This window comes from Pocillopora verrucosa, chromosome 8 (assembly GCF_036669915.1).
Source record: "Pocillopora verrucosa isolate sample1 chromosome 8, ASM3666991v2, whole genome shotgun sequence".
In the NCBI taxonomy this organism is placed as follows: Eukaryota; Metazoa; Cnidaria; class Anthozoa; order Scleractinia; family Pocilloporidae; genus Pocillopora; species Pocillopora verrucosa.
In genome coordinates, this window is record NC_089319.1 from 4,233,593 (window position 1) to 4,256,299 (window position 22,707).

General features: G+C 38.9%; 1 protein-coding gene across 4 annotated transcripts in view; it reads left to right on the plus strand.

Annotated features, from left to right (window-relative positions):
• LOC131788627 (uncharacterized) overlaps positions 1 to 22,707 on the plus strand; it is a 76,706-nt gene that overhangs the window by 31,120 nt on the left and 22,879 nt on the right. The window lies entirely within an intron of this gene.

The following is a 22,707-nucleotide window of genomic DNA, read 5'->3' on the forward strand; positions in this document are numbered from 1 at the left end:
CTTTGTGGGTAAGTGTCGAGTAATTTCGGATGGCAAGAACGCTCTTCCATGAAACCAACTGCTTGGGCTTAGCCTTGGACTTCCTTCCAATCTTCACGCAAATTTACTGACAACAGAAGCTTGGGAAAAGGTATACTGTAATTTTGGCACCTTTTATATGAAGCGGAGTAACACTGAGTTGTTTTCAAAAAACATCAAACAAACAAATAAACAACTATATTCTCGGAATTATACCAAATTTGAATGAATTATTAAACAAAGTGCATAGGGGCGTGGCTTGTGAGTAACTGCAACATTTCAAGATTCTTGGGTGAAAGTCGTCGGGTTGCAGTTTTTATAGACATTTAATTCCAACTGGAGATTTTTAACTTCAGTGCATTTGAAACCTGCGCGAAATTATTTGTCCTATCAACTTTCAGGAAGTTAGGAAGATTCAGTCAAGTTTTCCGATGCGAAACATTGATTTAAACTATCTGCAATGTTTTTTTTTTATCAGTCAGAGTATCTGTACCAACTTAAAGTATCTCAAGGTCGTTCGTTCAATTTTTGCCGTCACCTTCCTTTGCAATCTTGACACTTCGTTGTTTAAGGGTAATCTCAAAGCTCTTGGTTGAAAGACTTAATTTTTGTTCTATTATTCAAATTTTGGGAACACGTCTGATGCATTTAAAGTCGTTCCTGTTATAACTAATATATTCTGGCTCAGTATTTTTTTTTTAACTTTTAATTTTTGCTACAGGAAGTTAGATTTAAAGCATGTCTTGAAGGATAGTAACAGCCAGGACAGGAAAATCAAACGCTTATCTCAAAAGAATATTAAAATTTTAAGTTCCTACCTTTGTTTGAGATTCTAATGAGCAACCTTATGTAAAGTTTTCTTCTCGATTTACCTCCATCGCCACGGTTTTTGGCGAAGTACATGAAAGAAAGGCCTTATGCCAGAAACTTCCAGTGCTCTCCTTTGTTGTTTACTCAGTTAGTTCTCTGAGGCAGATTTGCGTTTTATGAAAACTATTCTATTCTCTTTCAAATTAGTTTATCAGACCTAGGAAATCATTTAGGCAAAGTTTGGACTCTAACATGTTATTTTTTCGAGCTCAGCTGATGATTTTATCAAGAACTTTTGGTAGGAAACGATTTTACGAGTAATGCAGTTTTTGCGATATTTTAATCCCTTTTTCACTTTAATATATTTAAGTGAAAATGAGATTTTATTCCTTCCAATTCTATAGAATAGGTAAGGATATAATGTCAATGTTTCTAATTAATTACATGAGAAGTTGTTGTCTTAGAAGTTACAACTCTCGAATAAACTATAGTTTGCATATATATTTTATAATTTTTAAATATGGAAACAAAAGTTTTTAAAGCAGAAATTTAATACTATGTACTTATGACAAGTTTTGATTTGGATTAAAAATTTAATTCGCCTGGGGTGGGTGGGGGTGGAAGATTTTGGAAGATAACATGGTTTTCAGGGGTAGTGGAGGGGGGATCAGTCGTTGCTAACAGAGTGTGAAGTGTGGAATTGACAACCAATGAAATGTTTGTGTGTTGGGGTGGAAGGGAGGGAGGAGAGTATATCAGAATATTACAGAGCCTTAGGGGAATTAGGTAAATTTTACTGACACACAACCAAATTCTTCCAACCCTTCTAAAGGTAATGAATAATGACCAGTCCAAAAGACTTGTGTAAATTGATAACTGTTCAGCAAGTCTGAGGCTCAAAGCTCCATCAAAGACAAGAGACTACATGTCAGGGACCGCGCAGAGGGAGAGCCCCCCCCCCCCACTTTTTTGTAAGAATAAAAATAAATTAAACAAAAAATAATTTAAAAATATTTTCCTTCACGCATTCTTCTCTAGCCCCCCACTCGAAAACTTGCTGCGCGGTCTCCTGTTTACCAGCTGGTTGTTCCGGTTGCTACTGATACTGATAACATTGAGAAAATTGTAGATCACCCAGTGATCTGCTGTTACTCTGTCAAATTAAAAATTGATGCCTCAAAATCAGGACGTCTGTAAAACCCACGGGGTCTAACTAGTCTCACTTGTCTCACTAATCTAGTCCCAGGGTCTTCCGTTCAGCTGACATATTAATGGAGAAAACCGAAAAGCACCAAGTCTGTTACATACATAAGATGCCACTATCGTCAATTCCTCAAATCCTGAAGTTGAGAGAAGAGGTGATTCAGCAGCAGAAACCTTTGGCGCATTGCAAAAACGATTCTGGTCTCGTCAAGACATCAGAATAGCTTCTGAGATCAAATTGGATGTATTACTGTTGTTCTTCTATCTCTGCTTCATTTCACACAAACAATGGCATGGTACCGGAGGTATCTCAGAAAGCCAACCAGGATAAAACTTTGGTACGAGCAGAATCTCACACCACATCACACATCCAATAGTTGCGTTACATTAAAGTCAAGTAGGGAGGATAGAAACTCTGCCGAAAAGATCTGCTAAAGCGTTACACGAAGAATACAGGTATGAATGACCGCACTTGAGAAGTAATGTCATCACGTGTAGAAGCAAATTGTGCTTCATTGTGCAAAGAATCAACCTCAAGGAAGGAGTAGAAAAGAACTCTACCAAGAAAGGTCTGAAAATAAGAAATAAACTTAGAAGAGCTCTTTTCTGAGTAGAACTATAAGGTCAGGATTCAAAGATCTGATCAGAACACATCTATTTCGAATTTCGAAAAGTAACTCCTTCTTTGGAGAGAGATCGAAACACCTGAGAGCTTCTAAGATCCTCTCAAAGGCCCAGTTCTTGCTTGGTGTCCGTTCCACGGCATCGTGGTTAGACTGCCTTGGTAGTAAAATTGATATTGTTCAGAAACCCTTGTGCCTTAGAACATAGTTAATCGTCCTCCGGCACGAACCACATCCAAAAACCGAGCAGTTATCGCCAGGCATTTCACTTTCGTAATGATAAACTTTTGAAGATGAGAGAACTACATTTTCAGCGTCAAAAACACGTCAAATGACTACATGTTTCATGATGTTTGCTTGCAAACGACGCCATCTCGGAATTGAGTGTGCACGGTCGTTGTCACGTGACTTCAATAAACTTAAACAATAACCTATCTCTTTGAAGATTGCCGGCTTTCACAACCAGTCCCCTCGATTAACTATGCCTCAAGGCACGGGTAAAAGCTCATGGTGGTCAAAGATCAGAGTCATCGTCATATTTTCGTCCCCGAATTCAATTGCTCCCGACTCTTCCTTGCGGTTTTCTACTTGAATCCAATTGGTAAACCGACAGTTTCCGAATTTATAACGATAAAATATCGACATGGTTACACATTCCACTTGTTGAAAATCAGTGTACACTTCATGTTATTAATCACGTAAGGTAAACTATGAGTAAAACATCATTTTTCGTGCTCAAATGTGGCGTATATAAAGTGCTTTTCGAATTCCATAACGCACTAGACACAAAAATGACCAGCAGTGAGACAGTCGAAACATCGCGATCAAGAATTGAGAAATAACTCGGTATCATGACACAAACGATTGTTAAACGTTCTTTATTCAATAGACAAATTTCTGTGTGCTAAAGAATTGATTACAAATACAACTGCAATTTCTTATGACGGATCTGTTAGCAATAATGTTATAACTTTTGTAACAAAATGTTTTGAGCTACAAACAATTGGTTATACTGGTGATTTAGCTGTAATTAGATGCCAAAAATATTAAATCATATTTTGATAACCTATTTAATGAATATCATTGTCTTCTAAAAGAAACTTTTAAAAAGTCTACATGAACTAGTGACGTATAAGTAACAACTTATTTTCTCAGTTTTTATAGGCTTTCTTTTTTTTTAGTTGGTAGACTCCAAGATTCTTACACTTCATTGAAATACTCTTGAACAAAAAGGAATGTTTTGTTCTGCTTTGTTCGTTGAAGACGTTGTACAACCAATTGTATACACGTTGAAATGAGTTTATGTGGACTTTACCTAGTGAGTTATTTAAGCAAAGCTTGTACTCTAAGTCGTAATTTTTTCATCCAAGTTGATAATTTTATGAAGAACAGATTTGTGTGTTACTCTAAAATTACGAACTAATGGTAGGAAATTGTTTTACGGGTTACGTAGTCCTTACAATGTATAGTCTCTTTTTCGATTTACTGCAGTAGTTCAGAATGTAATCTAATTGATAATGTTCCAATGTTCCAAAATTCTCAACTAACTCTCAGTAGAAATCATATTTCACATATATATTTTATATTTTTTAAGGACCACACTAAACTCCGAAGTATATTAACCAAGGACATTGAATATGTGAAAGGACTGCAGTTGAAAGTAATAAATGTTGTTTTACTTTTTTCGATCCTAGCTTTTACTGAATCTGTCAGTAGAGCCCCATTGAAGGAAACACAGGCTGGAACACGCGTATCCGTTTTATTTGGACACGATGGTTTTTTCCCGTTTGTATTCGGTTCAGAATGAATAGAGGTAACTCCCTCCCTGGTCAAAAGCAAAACTCTAAATGGCCTACGCAAGAGCCTGGTTCAGGGCTCTTTGTGGGAAAGTGCCGAGTAATTTCGGAAGGCAAGAACGCTTTTCCATAAAACCAACTGCTTGGACCACATTAACTCATTGGGTAAAAGGCTAAAATTAGCTCGAACTAGACCCTGTGAGCAGGGTAACTGGGATACCTGGATGGTACTGGATCCTTGGAATCGAATGTAGTGATACTACGGGTGTCGGAGTAGTATACTGAAATAGTGAGCTCAAGTCTGGCCAAGGGCATACACCTATTTCAAAACATAGGCATGCTATGCATGCAAGAGTTATTTTTTGTCCGGTGGGTGGATTACTTGAAACATTGTAAGTGGTCTACATTCTTACAAAAGGAAAGAAGAGTATTAACGCGGAAAAGAACGAAAATGTCGAATTACCTCACACAGGTATTTTGTGCTAGATTATGGGTGTTTTTTAAATTGTGCGAATAAATGTAACCAAAAATAAGCTGTATCGGTGCCACGGATACCTGTTAGTACAAAATGCGGACAGCAGACTGCCGACCGGATACAAAATATAGACTGCAGACTGCAGAGTGGGTACAAAATGCAGACTGAGAATCTGAAGAGTTTTTACGTGTGGTATATAATAACATGTCATCTTACAGCTTACCGAACGTCACGCAATCGCTTTTCCGCTTCTCGGCCTTCACGACTATTTGCACTATTGTGGAAAATTCCTGGCCCATTTCTTGATGAAAATCGATCGTAATATAATTTCAAGCCTACAACATAGTCTTCTTATTTTGCGCGCGAGTTGGTTGGTGTGATGTCTGGCAGACTTTACCAACGTAACAAAAGTAGATGACATGAATAACAGTGATGATAAAGCAAGCTTAAAACGGCAGAAATCGCCAGAAACTACAACGGACGCACAGGGTATGAGTAAGTTTTATTGATTTTACGAGAAAAATGTTCACATTCAGAAATATTTATCGTTGTAAATCGACCATATTTCGTTCCCCATACTATTCCTTATAACGTGTTCAAATCTTCAACGGTTCCTCTCGTAACTTAACACCGAGTCGCACAACGCGCAACGCGTTCATGAATTAATCGTTGACTTTTTCTCAAGACGTGAGCTTGGGCCGCCTGTGACAAGACAATTGGGTAAATAATACTTAACATAAAAACATTATACACAAAAAACACAGGATTTTGGATCATGTATTTATTAAAAAAGAATATCCATGCAACTACAATGAAAACAAACATAAGATTCACCTTTCTGATCGTGAAATTAATACCATTCGCACTGCTATCGTAGCTACGTTCCCTGGAATCAAGTGAATCCAACATGGCGTCTTTCTTCACAAGCTGTTTGCATCCATTAGAGTTTTTTTCTTCAGTCTCACGGTAGTAGTGTTGTTCAATAGATTGCATAGAGTATATGCAGTTTGGTTTCAGATTTCAGATTTTGCTTTTTACAAGAGTACGTTTTTCAACTAAGACATTGGCATACAAGGCATACAAGGCATTCAAGGCTTTCATGGCTTTCAAGCGTTCGCGACTCAATCCGTTCCAAAATTGCCGCTCAATGACATCTTTTTTACTGTGGATTGGCCGCGAACAATAAGACTTGTGTATGCGGCTGTAAGTATTTTGGGCGTTTGCGCCATAATGCTCCAGGTTATCGCAATCCAAATACGTTGAAATACACAACGACTGACAAAAGAGTTTTATAAGCAAAAATCTCGTGGTTCTTCATGTGACCCGGCCCTGTTCGTGCATGACAACGTCAATCATCATCAAGATAACACGCGTGCAGTTCGGGCCACAACCATGTCTGGATATCGGTTTCGAGCTTTGTGATTGGGTGAAATCAAAACCAAAACAAAGCAAATTTGAATAAAGGGGTAAGTTTCTAAAGAAACTGTGGTGCTACGTCGGTGGGAGAGTATAGCAGGTAATTTAGTGTTAACAACTGGGTTGAAAACGTAAATTAGCCACCGTAAAGGGTAAAAAAGCTGACGTTTCGAGCGTTAGCCCTTCGTCAGAGCGATTAGAGGAATTGTGGGTTGTGTGTGGATTTATATGCAGAAAGTGGAGCTACGCCATTGGTGGGAATATGGTGACGAGAAAACAGAAATAAATTAGTTGAATGAAAAGCGCTCGTTGTTCCGTAGGGATTAAGGGTGCCGATTTGGAATATAAATTTTTGTTCTAGTGTTTTACGGCTTTCCGAACTGCCTAGATGTGAGGATAGGCCGCAAACTGCCATATGCTGTTTAGAATGATAAGGAAGATTAAAGTGTCTAGCGACTGGTTTGGATGCGTCCTTGTCATTTCTTTCCACATCGCGAAGGTGTTCTCGGAATCGGTCACCCAGTCGTCTTCCTGTTTCGCCGATGTATAACTTATTGCAATAAGTGCAAGTTATGCAGTAAATAACATTGGCGGAGGTACACGTAAAGTGATCAATGATCTTAATGGATCTTTTGGGTCCCGATATTTTCTCTACGTCATGAATGAAAGGACAAGTTTTGCATCGTGAGCGAGCGCATTTAAAAGTTCCAGATTGGTCATTGGTTTGAAATGAACTCCTGACTAAAAAGTTGCCTATGTTTTTGTCATGTTTGAATGAAATAAGTGGGGGTTGCGAAAAGATAGTGCCAGTCGCTGAATCGTTTTGGAGTAATCTAAAATTGTTAAGAATGATAGATTTGACTGCGTGGTTGTGAGGGTGAAATGTAAGAGTAAATGGAATGCGGTCAGTGTTTTCCTTCTCAGCCGTTTGTAGTGCTGCCTGTCGATCGATTTGTTGGGCACGGTGGTAGCCCGCTTGAACGACGGAAACAGGATAGCCACATTTATCGAAAAACTGGCACATTGTATCTGATTTTTCGGAAAAATCAGAGTCGTCAGTACATAAACGACGAAGTCTGAGAAACTGTGAAAAAGGTATAGAGTTCTTGACGTGTGATGGATGTGAAAATGAATACAACAAGTAACTATGTGAATCTGTCGGTTTGTAGTAAACATTAATACATAAGCCGTTGCCTTCAATTGAAATTTTGATGTCTAGAAAAGCCAAAGAAGTGTCGGAAATTTCCCAGGTATATTTAAGAGCCGGATGAAAGGAATTGACGGCGGTTATAAATTGAGTGAGCTCCTCTTTGGTAGAGGAGGTAGCGCCGATGCAATCGTCAATATAGCGGCCGTAAAGTTCAGGTTTTGGGCCGTGGTATTGGCTAAAAAATTGATGTTTGATAAATATTTATATAATTGTAGCTGTTCAAGGCTGCCCTAACCTCTAAGGGATTACATGAAGGCTGCCCATTGTAATTGTGCATTACGTCAGTTTGTTAATGAAGAACGAATGGATATCTCCTAGTTCACATCACATCTGTATAAAAGCAAAGCACAAGGTTCAAGAAAAATTCACAAGATGTGTCAATACGTTCCAACCCGGGGTCTTCTTTGGCATATCGATGACATTTTAGGCACCATGGAGAATGAAGCAGACGACGACGATCTGAGACGTATGTTAAAAGAAGATTACACACTACCTCCTGACGAAGACGATCCCGAGTATGTGAAAAAGAGAAATCGTGTCATGGATGTATTGATGGATTTCCTAAGACTTTAGAAGAAAGAGAAATGAATCGCGAACCCTGCGATTGTCCAGATTGTCAAGATCGTTAAACCAGTCAGATTGTAAAAAGATATGTAATAAAGTGTTTGAAAAAAAGTTCAACTCTCATTTCTTACTGACGATGGCTTTCCACGAGGATTTAGAGCGCGTGTTAGAGTTAGTGTATATGAGTCCTATTTGTCCACATACTGTGTATACATTTCATGTGATTGACGAAAAAAATACGGGTTGCGCGGGTGTGTTACTTCACCACACTTTTGGGTATGAACAAACATCGACAGAAGAAGGGAGATACTGGGTCATATCGCAGGTGAAAGACTATGACGATGTGTGGATATTTTTAAACGTACTAGGTCTTGTCATGGAAAAACTAGATCACTTGACGGCTATGAAAACTACCCAAGATTACTACTGGTATTGCCAAGAAGGTATTTACAATCGCATTTTGGAAAAAGTGACATATTATACGAGTCCTAAAGGAGCACACAAGCAAATGTGGATGTATACCCATTGGTTTGATTTTGTGAAATTGGGGGACAATCTTCGTCACCATGGTCACGACTTTGAAGATATCATGTCTGCTTATAACGCGTTTCACGTGGGTGGATCATCTTACATCCGATGTATTATTCGGTTGGTTACTGACATGGAGGCTATGACAGAATTGAAACACTCTTTTAAATGGTATCGCTTACGCCATAAAAACCGAGGTATTCTTAGAGATTCAGCCAGTCTCCATAACCATGGCTTTTGACAGAGAGTGACCGCGTTGGATTCACATGTCTAAAAGGGGCAAGAAAACACGACGCCGTCGCATAAGAAACCTGTTCCGTGTGTTAAAAGTGCGTCGCCTAAAGCGCAAGATTCGTAAGCAAGCATCGAAACATGCACAAGATGTGGAAAGGTATCAGAAAGAAATTCAGGAGTTGAAATTACGGGAGAGACATCATGACATTATATTCCGCGATGCCTTGCGACACATTTACCACCCCTATGGAAACGAACGATGTATTTACTATACTAACGGGGATAAAGAAATAGCAGACGGCTTTTTTTCTGCATTTCATGAGTTAGATTATAGATAAGACAACCCACATGTAAAATCCAATGTAAAGTTTATTGTTAAACAAATGGAGTACAATAAAAATGAAAAATGTTATGACTGTTTCTGTTGGGAATGGTAGCTAACCATGTACAATTCTCTAGATGTGGTGGTACCTCTTGATAGGGGACAATATTGAAACAGATAATGTTCATGACATTATAAACGTAATTGACATTCATAAAAAATCAAATTGGTTTAAAAGGGCCAAAATTTCATCCTCGGGATCTTGATTATCTAAAAAGGTCCATAGCCTGAATAAAAAGTTGTAGTAATCCATAAAGGGATACTCATTCTGAAAAAGTTGAAAAAAATCTAGCGTTACAAAAAGGATGATTGAGGAATACAATCAAGAAAAAAATGTATGACATTATGAGTATCACTGTGGTAATTGGTGGTTAACCATATATAATCCTCTAATATAGGTGGCGCTACATCTTCATCATACTCGACGAAACCAAAACTTATTAAGGGTATAATATTATAAATATGGGTGACAATCATAAAAAACCTAAACTGATTAAAAAGGACACAGATTTCATCTTGGATATCATGCCACCATAATAATGATTTTAATGTTTCTAAAAAATCCACAATGTCCTCCAATGGAAATTCAGTCTAAAAATAGGTTGTATAAAAATTAATTTAATGGTTCAATTTAAGAAAGCGAAACTCCATATAAATGAACATGAAAAAGCTAGCCAAAAAAGGAAGTTGGAGGGTGGTAGCTATAAAACAAAAAATAAACCAACTTGCATAAATAAATTGCTATGACAGTACACCTGGTCCCAGCGTCTCGTTTCCAAGATACTTGCATGTATTCCTAATCTATGTCTAATGATCGTGTTTTCTAAGAGAACATCAAAGAGAAATTGACAAAAAAATGTGAGGAGATTGATGATGGGCTTGAAAAAAAAACTCGTTTGAAATTCCCTACAAAAAGATACTTGAATTACATAATATTCCATTCTACATCTTCTAATGATTAAAGCTTGACAAAGACTTAAGATCGAATTTTGAAAATTATCTATCTGTCACATAGAAGTGCACATAAAGTAGACATGTGGATCGCTTGTTGCCTTTGCTGTTCGCGGAGTTCCTTATCTGTTTGACGAAATGGATGCTTAGGTTCTGGGTTTGCTACTGCGGCCATAGCTTGCGCCTCATGGACAGCAACAGGTTCTCTGCAAAGACCACACGTATTGGATGTATGAACGTGAGTTTGATAACACTGTCGATGTACGCGTCTTTGGCAACATGATGTACCTGTAGCGTTGTGCATATTGACGTTGATTCGGGTTAAACAGATGAAACAATCATACCGTCTGCCATCTTCTTCCACATCTTGACGTGCGAGTCTTCGAGATCGTCTTACAGGAGGCATCTAAAAAAACGGCATTGTTAGGAAAAAGTCAAATGAAGAAAGTAAAAAATCACTCTCAACATACGTACCTTGGTCAAAAGGCCAGCAAAGATTGTTATGGTCTAATTCAGAGATATGACACACTTTTCTTTTTTAGATTTAAAGGCAAACTGTTGTAACAAAACGATACCGCTATAGATGACCGTTAGTATACCGACGGATCGAAATACACCAATCACAGATGGCGTCGTTTTAGAATTCACCAATCACCATGCGGGAAAACAAACCAATCAAATGACACAAAATTTTATACATGACCTTTAGTATACCGACGGATCGAAATACACCAATCACAGATGGCGTAGTTTTAGAATTCACTAACCACCGTGCGGGAAAACAAACCAATCTAATGACACAAAATTTTATAGATGACCTTTAGTATACCGACGGATCAAAATACACCAATCACAGATGCCGTAGTTCTAGAATTCACCAATCACCATACGGGAAAACAAACCAATCTAATGACACAAAATTTTATACATGACCTTGAGTATACCGACGGATCGCAATAAATAATAATAATAATCACAGATGGCGTCGTTTTAGAATTCACCAATCACCATGCAGGAAAACAAACTAATCAAATGACACAAAATTTAGTATATAACCCGCGCGCTCTTATCTTAAAAGTTGCAGAAGTAAAGTGAGAAGATCATAAAACCAAGAAGAATCCTGAAAAGACACATTGAAGATTTCATGGCTCAACCAGAAAACAAAACTTTGGAGGTGAGTATGATAGTGTCAAAACAAGACTGTCGCGGCAAGCAGCTTTTTTAATGTGTCACAGATGTTTTACTTTTTTAGGACCCTACCGTTGCCGATATGTGTCCAGACTGTAAAGACGACATGGCCGATTACGAACGAATTCTTGAAGCCTTAACCAAACAGAAAATACACCGTACTCGCGTATTTTGCAAGCTTGTAAAACTTGTAAAAGAGGAGCACTTAAAAACTACCACTGAATTGGTTAACGAATATATCAAAGATTCAGAAGATCTATATCATGAATCATGTAAAGGTCATTCGAAACTTTTGTAAATAAACTAATAAAATACGAGTAAAACTTATATTTGTGTCATGTCTTGTTAGCTGTAGATTTATTCGATGATGGCAAAAATAAAGTATGATGATGTGGAGGAAGAGGATGGTATCTTGGATGACCTATTAAATCAACATTATGATGAACTTGAAAAACAATAGTATGGTGGGGAAATATCTGACGATCAACTCAATGAATTGTATGAACAATTGGACCAACAACAATTGGATGCCCTCAATGTAGACTTGGGTGTGGAACAATCAAGTGGTGCTCTCTTTAAATTTGAATTTCAAAATGCTGGACTCCAAAAAAATTGGAAAAAGGCGGCGGATAAACAAAGATGCGAGGCCACCCTCAAGCAGACACGAACTCCATCCCAGGGCGAAAATATTGGAAAAGAAATTACTAATGCGTTAGCGAGGTAAGATTTTAAAAAATATTTTGCAAAAAAAGTTTCAGGGGATAGACTCATCGAAATTGTTTGGGTTATTTTTTAGATCGATACGGAAACAAATTCAGCAAAAGAAAGGTTCATTTCATGACGCGTTCCATTTCACCTTACAATCGGATCAATTCGCCCACGCCCAACAATCAGCCACATTCAAAGTAGAAGAAATCATGAAGAATTCAGAACGCTTTGAAAATTACATGACTACCATGGCCAATAAATTGAATTCAGGAGAATCGTTTAAATCCTCTTCTAAGTTTACCGCCGACCTTACCTTCATTCGAATGCCTAAAGGTGATAAAAGTGGAAGACAAAAAGCTCTAGTGGGAAAGCGATCCATGGCAGAAGTTTTGAAAAAGAAACATTCCGTGATTCAGATTAAAAATTCAGACTAATTGTGTTGTGCAAGAGCCATTTGTGTCGCAAAAGCATGGATCCATAAAGATGAGGGATATAGAGAGAAAATCGATTACGAGAATGTAAAAAAATGTGAGACTGTTCAATCACGAATGGCCCATCAACTCCATGAAGATGCGGGGGTACCTTTGGGGGCATGCGGGCACGAGGAATTGAAAAAATTTCAAGACTTCCTAGCACCAGACTACCAATTGAAAGTGATGGCAACCTACCTCTACATGATGGTATTTGTAGGCCCAAAAGCACCCCATATTATCCGCCTCTTGCTCCAGAAACATGATGACTCTGAGATTGGTCACTATGATACTTACACATCTTACACTGGTTTTCTAGAACGATCCTATTTTTGCGATCAGTGCAACAAGGGATTTGATCATAATGACTTCAGACATCACCCATGTGAGGGTCGAAGATGTCATGCATGCAAACAAGTAGAATGTGGCGCAAAACCTGATTATGCCTTACGTGAAGTACTCTGTTATTCTTGTTGCCGAAAGTTTTACAGTCAGACGTATTATGACATGCATGAAGAGAAAAAGATCTGCGACAGCAATGTTCAATACCCTACTTGTCGCAAGGAGTTTGAACCCACAGCGTCAAAATAATCTCACCAATGCTACTTTGACAAATGCTCCGTATGCTATGAATATGTAAAACCTACAGAACACAAATGCCTTATACAACCTGTGGCAGCCAAAGAAGATCAAAGAAAGAAAAAAACCAAAGCAACCCTGAAACGCCATAGAAAAGAAATCCCTTGGCCTCGGTGTATGAAGAACCTCCCATCTTCGTCTATGCTGATTTTGAATCTATGATAGCGGAAGATAACACACACATCCCCGTACTGGTCTGCACCCTCACCTCTGAAGATGATACCTTCGAAACCTACTACGGGGAGAATTGCACGGCCGACTTTCTGAACTTTCTCACCCAGCTCAACGAGGACAAATATGGCGATCCACGCGAGGTGATATGCATTTTCCATAATTTAAAGGGGTACGATTCTATGTTTCTACAACATCAGTTGGTAAAGGAAGGAAGAAAAATCGAGAACATCATCGCCATAGGTACTAAATGGTTATCCTTCAAAATGGATCAAATCACATTCAAAGATTCGTTCAGCTTTCTCCCGATGTCACTCTCAGCCTTTACCAGTACCTTTGCTCTCACGGAACTCAAGAAAGGTTCTTTCCTCACCTGTTCCACACACCCGACCATCAAGACTATGTGAAAGCCCTGACAGCAGCCTCCCATTACGACCCAGAAAGTATGTCCAATTCTAAAAAAAGAAGAATTTCAAGTCTGGTATGAAGAACAACTGAAAAAGAAAGACCCATTTTATCTCAAGCAAGAACTCATAGCCTACTGCCAATCAGATGTCGCCCTTCTTTAAGCCGGTTGTCTTAAATTTGTAAATGAATTCCAGTCCATGTCAGGGTTTGATCCGATGAAAAAATGTGCCACGGTTGCGTCAGCATGCAACAGAATTTGGCGTAAAAACATCTTTCCGAGGACACTGCGGCCGTTGAACCTGTAAGATGATGGCATGGGGCACAAGTCAATCAATCAGAAGTTGCATTAGAATGGTTGATGTGGCAGGAACATCAGCTTGGATCAGACAGCCCACGTATCCAACATGTTCTTAATGGTGGGGAGAAGTTGATACCCGCGGGGCCTGAGGCATACCATGTCGATGGTTTTGATAGCCACACAAACACATTGTATGAATTTCATGGCTGTTTGTTTCACGGGTGCAGACGTTGTCATAAAGACCGCAAGAAAAAGGCGTTTTCATCAGGCAGCTAAACGATGGAAGCCTTATGTCAGCAGACGGAAGACAAATGTCAGACACTCCGACAGATGGGTATAAAGTGCTTGAAATCTTGGAATGCCAATGGAAGGAGCAGAAAAAGGCCTCAAAGGAAATTCAAGATTTTCTCAAGGGAATCAATCTTGTACCACAGCTCAATCCGAGAGATGCTTTCTGTGGAGGTCGAACTGGGGCGGCGTCGCTTTATTACAAGGCCAACACAGATGAAGGCGAGAAATCAGATACGTCGACGTCACCTCAGGATATTACTACGTAAACAAATACGGTATTTACCCCATGGGTCACCCCGAAATCTTTTTGGAAACAGACGACCAAGATCCAGCCTCCTACTACGGTATCTTGACAGTCGACATTTTACCGCCGTATAATTTATACAATCCCGTGTTGCCCTTCGACATGGAAAAAACTGACGTTTCCATCATGTCAAAAATGAGTGGAAGATGAAAGTGCCAAACTGATATTGGGAAGAAATTATTATTGTAGTCATGGTGTGGAGGATCGCATGCTCACCGGTACTTGGTGTACGCCCGAAATCATGAAAGCTGTTGAAAAAGGGTACCAGGTTTTCGCATACACGAAGCATGGCATTTCCCACCAGACCAAAGAAGGCAAGGTCTGTTTGCCCCGTACGTAGACACCTGGTTGAAGATAAAACAAGAAAGTAGTGGTTACCCCAGCTGGGTACAAACGGACACGCAAAAAGAAGATTATGTTAAAAATTACAAGGCAAGAGAAGGGATAGACTTAGACCCCCAGCACATCAAGAAAAATCCAGGAAGAAAGGCCACTGCCAAACTGATACTGAACTCCTTTTGGGGTAAGTTTCGCGAACAAATGAACAAGATGAAAACGAAGCAAATCACAGAACCACACGAGCTGATTGATCATTTAAATGACACGACGATTGAAATATCAGACATACGCATTTTGAGTGCTGATGTGATTGAACTGGCGTATAGGAAGATAGAAGAGGATGCAGTAAAGGGGTCCAAAACCAACATATTCAGGCCCGTCTTAAGCTTTATGAATCTTTGGAGGTGTTGGGCGATCGAGTCTTGTATTATGATACAGACTCGATCATTTACACGTTGAAGCCAGGTCAAACAGAAATTCCCTTAGGTGATTACCTTGGCGATATGACCAATGAGTTGGATGAAGGGGATTCGTGGAATTTGTGTTAGGGGGTACCAAGAACTATGGGTATGCGACGAAACATGGGAAAATCGTGTGTAAAGTTCGTGGCTTTTCCCTTTACGTGCGTGGTGCCAAACAGCTTAATTATCAGGTCATGAAGCAAAATATTTTGGATGAAATTTTAGACCCGCAAGACGAAAGAAGAGACACTGACATTGTGAACCCGAGACATTTTAAGCGTAATCCAATTGCCAAGAAGATTAAGACAGAAACAGAAGTCAAAAAATATGGTTTGGTATTTGACAAGCGGGTACCTCGTGTAGGAACATTTAAATCGTGTCCCTACGGATATGCTCAGTTTACAGGATTCGATGCACAAGACATTTTAAGAGAGTGTCTCTGTAAGAGCGGTCCGGTCGATTTTGCTTGAGACACGGATTTCGCTCGTTTCTCGTGTGTTGTAAGACATTCATGTACCTATACTAAAACCACAATCAGTTTGATCGGATCTCTTTATTTTTCAGAGTTTTACGGAAATTAAATTTCACTCGAGCGAAGGCTTGTCGTGACACTATTCAAGACTTTAATTTCATACAACTTTGGAGGACAATTTACAAAAAACTACGGAACTCAGCAAAAAACAAATACCACAGCTAAATATATTAACTCTATCTTATCTATCGAGGCGACTTTCGTAAACATCACGTGTCAATCAAGGAAACAGGGAGACTTGAATGACACCTTATCGGTTCGCCTAAATCACACACGCCAAAACCGATCAAATTCAAGGTAAATTTTTGAAAAAGTGAGGCATTCTTAACTGATCCAACTAATATAGCTAAGAAGTAGGTGCCATAGAAAAGGTAACTACCGAAAAAAACTTTGCGGCCCGACCTTTACGAGAACTTTATAACTCCGTGAACTTACCTAATTTTCGGCAAGTTTGGCCGCCATTTTGAGGGAATTGTCAACATGAAGCGTAACCGATATAAATCAAGCAGATAGATCTAAAACTGTCAGAAATACATACGAAAGCAATTGAAATGAACTTTACTTTCAATTCAAGCGGCAAAATTTGAAATTGTTCGTTAAACTTACCATCCCCATGCGACCATTTATTCCAACAATTCAAACACTACAACTTTCTGAATACCCCTCGTCGATTCCACCGCAAGAAATAACCTGTGCCACCCAAGCTTCGACTCGAATGTGAAGTACGAATCAAATAACATAACTGCTTCAACTTCGCGGCTATATCTAGCTTGTATTTTGATTTTCCGATCGACAAGAACGGTGATCAAGAATCGATCGGTTTGTTTACCTCATAAACGTGACCGCTGACCAGCTGCTGAGTGAAAACAATACGGTTCAGTGACGAGGGGCGGGGTGAGGGGCGGGGTGAGGGGTGGGTGCGGGCAGATTATCAGAAGATTTTTGGGAACATTCGAGCATATGCATTAATGTATCATGATAAACATTAGGATTCTCAGTCTTAATGCGAAGGCATGCTTCGTGTTGCAGACAACTTTTATTTTACTTAGTATTCTTTTTTATTTCAAATACGTTACGTTCCAAATAGGACTAGCATCAGTTCATAGATTTAAAAACAAATCTTTACCACGTAAATAAATGTGTTTAGATAATCGAGATAACCATTGAACCTACTGTATCGCACCGGAAATAACGTGTCTTGTCTTTGCTTAACTCTGAGAGCGTGGAGCGGCAAAGACGCGAGATACGAGTCTCGCGTCTCGCGGCTTCTCCATACTCACAGGATACGCGTGACCTCACTATCTTTAAGAAAAATAAGAGACTGCTCGAAGTCTGTATTCCGTTCAACCATTTCATGAGAGTGACGCGAGTCTTTCAATTGAGTGAGAAAGTCACAAACCCATTCTTTACCTCACGAGCGTAACCACTGACCACTCACGAATTACAATAGGCTTCTCCTTTGACGTGGAAATTGAAATCGTATCGAATATACAAAGTTATAGTGAGTTCCTTTAGACTCCTGAACTTGTATCGCGTTGGAAACAATTACAAGTACAGGAAGAAGTCGTTCATTAGCGAGACGTTCATTATGTCTCAGGACTCCTTTTTGAATAGCAAAGATGGAAAAAACTTTGGTTCATCGTGTGGCTTAAGTGGTTTGGTACGACTGTCTGAATGCAATGACGAAGTAAAACATCATTTGATAAGCTGCCACCTGTCTAAAGAGGTTTTTACGTGAAAATGAGCTAATCTTGGCAATAACCTCGCTCAGGAGTATAAACAAAAAAATTTGGATTTGCTATAGGAATCGCCACACTCTAGGGAAGTTTTGGAGAAGTGCAAAGGTAACATGTCAGTATCCTGATCATGATGGTGTCAGGAAGCGTATCCAAGGCAGAGATATAATTACCTTGCATATGTCTCAGGACATTCAAAAGCTTTTTGGAGTTATTATTCCAGTTGAATCAGGTAGTCTTCAGTAACATTTTCTGTTATCTATTTTTGTCACGTAACATATCTGCTCGAAAAGAGAAGAAATTCTTTATTAGATGAAGGGTACTTAAGTACATATCACGTTGAAAAAAATAGATCTATGTGTAAGTGCTTTTAATTACAGATGGAAATATGTACAATGTTGCTCGATCGATAATCAATAATGTTTTTGTAGAAGATCAAATCACCTGACAACGCAAAATACTTACTCATGCGTACGGTTCACAATTATTTGCGGTCAGTTTTCCTCGGTTTGTATGATTCTCATTAACCAGTATGATTAAATTTGCAGACTAAAACACCCCTTATTTGATTTAGAATAATAAAAGTAAACAGGGCATGTCGGTTTTTTATTCCTGATGGATGCTACTGGGCTTTACTTTAACTGAGAAATTTGCAATCGCTTACCTCAGCCCACTGTGTCTCATGCCGTAAGAAGCACAAGAAAAAAGTTGATGATAGTGAGTATTGGCTGAGACAAGAAGAGAAGAGAAGAATCTACGGTCCCCAGAAACGCCACTTTTAAACACGAGACAACTAAGGCAAATTGAATTAAGTGTTATTTGTTTTATTTAAAACTGTCGTTCAGATTATAAGATACCCGAAAAACTCTCTCCACCGATTTTTTCTCACATTCTGTTCATCAAAAGTTTCAATAATTATAAAGGCTTTCTTGTTGATCGTCTTAATAGTAACAGTTTCCAGGATCCAAGGGAAGCAAAAGAGAGAACAATTTTCTGTGTAGCTAGGTAAGGCGACATGCCGGCTTTATACTTCCGGCGTGATAACGATAATGATGACAACAATGAGCAAAAAAGCACCGTCCGCTAATGATGACGATTATCATAGTTATTAACAAATCTCAGTTATAGTCCTGAAAAAAAATCTCAGGGGGTCCTTTGAACAATCCACTTAATCTCGCCAGAAGTCAAAGCAGCCAACACTCATTCTAAGGTTCTTGCGATTTTACGACGAATTTTCAATTCCGGTGTGTTGCATGCGCGACTTTTGATAGAAAAAACCTGCACGCGCCATAACTTAAAAGAACGTGTCAGCGGAATGAATCAAATCTCTATCACTTTGCATACATTCTTGGGAACAGAAAAAATTACTTAGAGCAAACATTCTAAGTATAGTGTTCATTCCGTGCAATGGGGCATAAATAAAAGGTTCTGGTGGAAAAGACACCTTATTTTATAACACTGATGACAAGCAAAAAGGTTATATGGGTACCCGGTTAAAAATATATTGATAACTCTATTGATTAATACCAGTTCTAATTTAAAGGAGAAAGTTATGAGAATAAAATAAAAGTTGCCTGTACCACTGTTTAGACTGATAGTCCTAGAGCTTTTTGAGCATGTATTCGAATATCTTATGACGATAAGCCCGCCACCCACTCCACCCCGCGCTCTGCTGTTTTCACTTACCGGCTGGTCAGCGGTCACCTTTATGAGGTAAACAAACCGATAGATTCCTGATCACCGTTCTTGTCGATCGGAAAATCAAAATACCAGCGTGATATTGCCGCGAAGATGAAGCGGTTATGTTACTTGATTCGTACTTCACATTTGAGTCGAAGCTTGGGTGGCACAGGTTATTTCTTGCGGTGGAATCGACGAGGGAAATTTGAACACTAGAAGTGTTTGAATTGTTGAAAGAAATGGTCGCATGGGGATTGTAAGTTTAACGAACAATTTCAAATTTTGCCGCTTGAATTGAAAGTAAAGTTCATTTCAATTGCTTTCGTATGTATTTCTGACGGTTTTAGATCTATCTGCTTGATTTATATCGGTTACGCTTCATGTTGACAATTCCCTCAAAATGGCGGCCAAACTCGGAGATTGCCGAAATTAGGTAAGTTCACGGAATTATAAAGTTCTCGTAAAGGTCGGGCCGCAAAGTTTTTTTCTGTAGTTACTTTTTCTATGGCACCTACTTCCTAGCTATGCTAGTTAGATCAGTTAAGAACGCCTCACTTTTTCAAAAATTTACCACAAGCGACTAAATAGAGGAATGGCTCCGACCTGTGATTGGATGATAAAAATAGTAAAAGTTAATAAGTTACATCTTAACTCCTTGCTCGTGAGTATTGTTTACCGCGTGTCTCGAAGCGGAACAATGAACTATCAATGCGAGTGAAAATACCGATGTGTCAAACAAGAAATGGTTACTTACGTAGCGAAGGGAAGGCAGCCTTTCTTTTTCAGCGAGGTCGTTCAGCGATATTCCAGTGATGAAAAAGTCATCTGCTGACTAAACTCATTTAGTCAGTTCAGGCGGACGATCAGAGACTGGAGCCATTCCTGTATTTCACCGCTGACAGGAATAGCTCCGACTGTTTATTAATTTTTTTTCAATAATTTTTATATAATTTTTAGACAATTTAAAAAAAAAAAAAAATTTTAAAAATTTAAAACTAAACTAGTGAGTAGCGCTGTGCGAACAGTAGTTGTAAAAATTCTTTATTCTCTGACGCGTTTCGTCTAACTGTCGTAAACTTCTTCAGGGAGTTTTACAAGTCAACACCAAACGCCTATATTTATAAGCCATTGTTAGCGGCCATTGCGTGGGCCAATGACCATAAGGGCTTGGCTGGACCTACGAGCAGGAATAGGCAAAGCTGTGAAAAATTTGAAAATTTCTTCTGAAAATTTTTTTAGGCGAGGTGAGAAATATTTTTGGGAGCCACGGTTTTAGCTAAAAAATTTTCAAATTTGAAAAATTGAAGCGATTTTTTACAGACGATGCCTGGAAAGTAGTTGGCAAATTAGGTTAGGATGGCTCGTGTACTTTACAGAAAATGTGGTTTATGTTCTACTCATTCTTTCTTAAATTTAAGTGGTATAAATACCTTGTCTAAAACAGTAGTGTGATACAATAGCAAACGAGATATACACGTTCCAATACAGCGTCATGTGATGAACAGCCTTCATTAATTTTAGAACAAGTTTTATAAAATCATTTTACGCTTTCTTGTTATGGCCGAAAACTTTTTGAAGATTGGTTGTACCATCATTGCAAACAGTCAAGGTACTTCGACATGATTCAGTGCGAGAGCTACTGCAACTGGCTTGACTGGTAAGACGTTTTTTTGGTTTGGTTTGTTTTTAGGTCTAGTGGAGTTGTTAGAAATTACCAAGCAAAATTAATCCGCGACTTTCTTCCTTTAGGTGTTGTGCAAAAAAAGATGAAGAGCCCGATGAATGGATTTCTCCTTCATGTGAACAATAGCCTAGAAAATCAGTTTTCCACGAAAAAAAAACTCCCTCGATTGCGGCCAAGCCTTATTTCTCCAGCAGAGCATGCTGTAAAGTAAAGACATTGGTCGCAGCGTCACGCAACATTGCGTGATTTTCCAAACGTGACATGCAGTTGCTGCATTATTTTAAAACTTGGAAACTACATGGCCCTGTAGTAATAAAAGAGGGCTTCATTTGCAAGCACTGTAGATTACAACATAAGAAGAACCTAAGAAATCGCTCTTTCAGTTTTTATCTCAGTGTATAAATTATATAGCCAGGGCGAAAAAAAATTAATGTACGCATGAGTTGGAGCCATTCCTGTCTGCGGTGAAATACACGAATGGCTCCAGTCTCTGGTCGTCCGCTTAAACTGACTAAATGAGTTTTGTCAGCGGAACTTCTCAGCGGATGACTTTTTCATCGCCGGAATATCACTGAACGACCTCGCTAAACAAGATAGACTCTGCCTTCTCTTCGTTATGTAAGTAGCCATTTCTTGTTTGACACATCGGTGTTTTTACATTGGTATTTCATTGTTCCGCTTCGAGACACGCAGTTAACGAGTTAAGATATAACTTATTAACTTTTACTATTTTTATCATCCAATCACAGGTCGGAGCCATTCCTGTATTTAGTCGCTTGTAAATTTACCTTGAATTTGATCGGTTTTGGCGTGTGTGATTTAGGCGAACCGATAAGGTGTCATTCAAGTCTCCCTGTTTCCTTGATTGACACGTGGTGTTTACGAAAGTCGCCTCGATAGATAAGATAGAGTTAATATACATGGCTGTAATTGTCCTCCAAAGTTGTATGAAATTAAAGTCTTGAAAAGTGTCACGACTAGCCTTCGCTCGAGTGAAATTTAATTTCCGTAAAACTCTGAAAAATAAAGAGATCCGATCAAACTGATTGTGGTTTTAGTATAGGTACATGAATGTCTTACAACACACGAGAAACGAGCGAAATCCGTGTCTCAAGCAAAATCGACCGGACCGCTCTTACAGAGACACTCTCTTAAAAATTGAAACACTTATATGAGAGACATTCAAGCCAAGAGACTTTAGCGTTTTGTTTCCTTTTTATTATTTTTAAGTAAAACAAGTTAAATTGTTACAATTTAAATCACGTGTCTGTGTCATCCTTACAAGCGTTTCATACTCTCTGTGATATTATCTATCCATTTTCTAAGAAAGGCTGTTCTGTGATCTACCCTGCAAATCATATCTTGTAGTTCCTTTTCAATGTTGTCTTGCCACTCGTGACGTGAAGGACATTTGCAAGTAAGTGGCTGGAATGGACATTTTCCTCCTCTGTTCTTTTCCAGGGCGGCGGCATCCATGAGTTAACGTATGCGTCTAAAATGAAGTGTGACGATAGAAGCGCCGTCTGTAAACTGAGCCAAATTATTATTTTCCGACTCACTTATCTGTGTTTCCACCACATCGATGTGA